This window comes from Orycteropus afer, unplaced genomic scaffold, assembly GCF_000298275.1.
Source record: "Orycteropus afer afer isolate SDZICR_OR568_19922 unplaced genomic scaffold, OryAfe1.0 scaffold00001, whole genome shotgun sequence".
Classification (NCBI taxonomy): domain Eukaryota; kingdom Metazoa; phylum Chordata; class Mammalia; order Tubulidentata; family Orycteropodidae; genus Orycteropus; species Orycteropus afer.
The window spans coordinates 30,665,153-30,668,828 of NW_006921588.1; the positions used below are offsets into that span (position 1 = coordinate 30,665,153).

Consider the following 3,676-nt stretch of genomic DNA (forward strand, 5'->3'; position numbering starts at 1 on the left):
GTAGGGTGTAGTAACAAGAAGAATGTCGTACCTTTTCAGTCTTGCAGGCCCCGAGTGTCCTTGGGGTTGTTGGAAAGCAGAACGTGTTCTTAAGTCCCAGGAATCTGCGAGAGTGCTGTCTCTTTGAATATCCAAAATAGTCAAGTCGCTTTTTAAACCTACAAAATGGCAGCGCCTCCAGACCGGCAAAAGTCCACAGCTCAGCCCACCTTTCTCTTTACCTTCTCCGTTTGTTCCCCAGCCACCGTGCACAGTCCTCCATGCAGTCCCTGGCTAGCAGGATGATTTTTAGTTTAATTCTTAAGTCCTACCACCACAGGAATCTGCGAGAGCACTGTCTCTTTAAATATTCAAAATAGTCAGGCTGCTTTTTAAACCTACAAAATGGCGGCATCCTCCTGATCGGCAAAAGTCCACAGCTCAGCCGACCTTTCTCTTCAACTTCTCCATTTGTTCCCCAGCCGCCATGCACAGTCTTCCATGCAGTCCTTGGCTAGCAGAGTGATTTTTGGGTTAGTTCTTAGGTCCTACCACCACTCGGGAATCTCCAGCCCTGTCATCTGTGCCTTCAGGGTCGCTCAGGCTGCTGCCGGACTGCAGCTCTGTGTGTCTCCTTTTTTGGTATTTTCACGCAAATTCTTCTGCTAGTTGGGGTTTAGTCCACTTTTGTATCCTTTCCTTCAAGGATCGGGGTCCAAGATTATCTTCTGTGTCTGTGTTAATTGGTTTCCCTTTTCTTTGTTGAAGAGCATCTGTGCAGTACTTCTGCCTAGTATGCCATCTTGCCGGAACTCTCTTTCTTATGGTTTCTTGAAGTAGTTTTTTATAGTTTTCTTTGTACAGGTACTTTGTGTCCCTGGTAAGATTTATTCCCAAGAATTTTATTTTTTGGTAGCTATTGCAAATTGTATTGATTTCTTATTTCTTTTTCACCAATCTCTTTGCTGATATAGAGGAGTCCAACTGATTTTTGGATGTTGCTCTTGTATCCTGCCACTAGGCTAATTCTCTCAATTAGTTCCAGTAGATTTTTGACTGAGTCCCTTGGGTTTTCTAGGTATAGTATCATATCATTAGCAAATAGGGATACTTTGACTTCTTCCTTGCCAATTTGGATGACTTTGATTTCCTTTTCTTGCTTTATTGGCCTGGCTGGGACTTCTAATACAATGTGGAATAGAAGTGGTGATAGAAGACATCCTTGCCTGGTTGCTCTTCTCAAGGAGAATGGTTTCAGTCTCTCTCCATTTAGAATAACATTGGTTGTTGGTTTTGCATAGATGCCCTTTATTATGTTGATGAATGTCTCTTCTATTCCTATTTTTCTGAGAGTTTTGATCAGAAATGGGTGTTGGAATTCATCAACTGCCTTTTCTGCATTGATTGATATCATCATGTGGTTCTTTTCCTTTGCTTTATTTATATGATGGATGATGTTGATTGTTTTTCTAATGTTGAACCATCCTTGCATATCTGATATGAATCCCACGAGTTCATAATGGATTTTTTTTTTTTTTTAATATGTTGTTGGAGTCTGTTGGTTAGGATTTTGCTCAAGATTTTTGCATCTATATTCATGAGGGATATTGGTCTATAGGTTTCCTTTTGGGTGATGTCTTTTCCTTGTTTTGGTATCAAGGTTATGCTTGTTTCATCAAATGAATTAGGGTGGATTCCATCCCTTTGTATGTCTTGGAATAGTTTGAGTAGGATTGGTTTCAGTTCTTCTCTGAATGTTTGGTACAATTCTCCAGTGAAACCATCTTGTCCATGACTTTGTTTTGAGGTAAGGGGAGAGAGAGCCCCCAGCCAAGAAGCAGGAAACCAGGGACTGATGGCTGGATACAGGTAAGGGGAGAGAGAGCCCCCAAGCAGAAAGCAGGGGCAGAGGAGTTTGGAACAGCTAAGGGAGATGAACTTATCTGTCAGTTTGTTGTACTGTGGTGGCTTGCATGTTGCTGTGAGACTGGAGGCTGTGCCACCAGTGTTTCAAATTCCAGCAGGGTTGCCCATGGTGGACAGGGTTCAGTGGAGCTTCCAGACTGAGACAGACTTGGAAGAAGAAAGAGGTCATCCACTTCTCAAAGAATTGGCCAGGGAAACCCTTATGAATAACAGTGAAACACTGCCTGATATATTACTGGACAACTTTATGTACAGCCCTGAAACACTGTCCAATATAGTGCCAGGAGATGAGCCCCTCAGGTCAGAAGGCACTCAAAATATGACTAGGAAAGAACTGCTTCATCATAGTAGAACAAACCTTAATGATATGGATAAAGTAGAGCTTTCAACTCTACTAAAGATGGAAACAACCTATGTGCCCAACAACAGAAGAATGGATAACCAAGCTATGGTACATACACACAATGTAATACTATGAACACTAAAGAATAATGTAGAATCTGCAAAACATGGATGAACTTGGAGGACATTATGCTGAGTGAAATAAGTTAAATAAGGACAAATATGGTATTAGTTTATTATCATAAAAAGTCAAGGAAAGGTTTATATATGGAAGGAAACTTTCTTTGTTGGTTACCTGGGATGGGAGGGGAGGGGAGGGAACACTGGGAAAAAAAAGTATTGATCCATGTCACTTTAGTTTTGTGTATTTCACTGTACATAAATTATATTTCAATAAAATGCATTTTAAAAAAAAGACCTAATTTGGTGATGTGTCATGACTCAAAATGAGAAGAGCTGGATTATTAATGGATTATTAACATCCATTAATAATCAGAACATGGAATGTACAAAGTATGAATCTAGGTAAATTGGAAATTGTCAAAAATGAAATGGAATGCATAAAGATCAATATCCTAGGCATTAGTGAGCTTCAAGACTGGTTTTGGCCATTTTGAATCAGACAACCATATGATCTACTATGCTTCGAATGACAAGTTGACGGGGAATGGCGTAGCATTCATTGTCACAAAAAATGTTTCCAGATCTATCCTGAAGTACAATGTTGTCAGTGATAAGATAATATCCATATACCTACAAGGAAGGCCAGTTAATACTACTATTATTCAAATTTATACACCAACCACCAAAGCCAAAGATGAGGAAATTGAAGATTTCTACCAACTTCTGCAGTCTGAAATTGATCGAACATGCAATCAAGATGTGCTGATAATCACTGGTGATTGGAATGCAAAAGTTAGAAACAAAGAAGAATCACCAGTAGTTGGAAAATTCAGCCTTGGTGATAGATATAATGCTGGAGATTGCATGATAGAATTTTGCAAGAATAATGACTTATTTATTGCAAATACCTTTTTTCAATAACACAAATGATGGCTATACACATGGACTTCATCAGATGGAATATACAGGAATCAGATTGACTACATCTGTGGAAAGAGGCGATAGAAAAGCTCAATATCTTCAGCCAAAACAAGGCCAGGAGTGGATTGTGGAACAGATAATCAACTGCTCATATGCAAGTTCAACTTGAAGTTGAAGACAATTAAAACAAGTCCACAAGAGCCAGAATATGACCTTGAATACATCACTCCTGAATTTAGAGACCATCTAAAATAGATTTGATGCATTGAACACCAATACCAACAAACCAGAAGAGTTGTGGGATAACATCAAGAACATTATCCACAAAGAAAGCAAAAAGTCATTAAAAAGACAGGAAAGGAAGAAAAGGCCAAAATGGATGTCA

General features: G+C 39.4%; 1 protein-coding gene across 1 annotated transcript in view; it reads right to left on the reverse strand.

The window, feature by feature from the left end:
• The window catches only part of MYO3B (myosin IIIB), a 517,685-nt gene that overhangs the window by 444,723 nt on the left and 69,286 nt on the right, over positions 1-3,676 (reverse strand). The gene's annotated exons all lie outside the window — the stretch shown is intronic.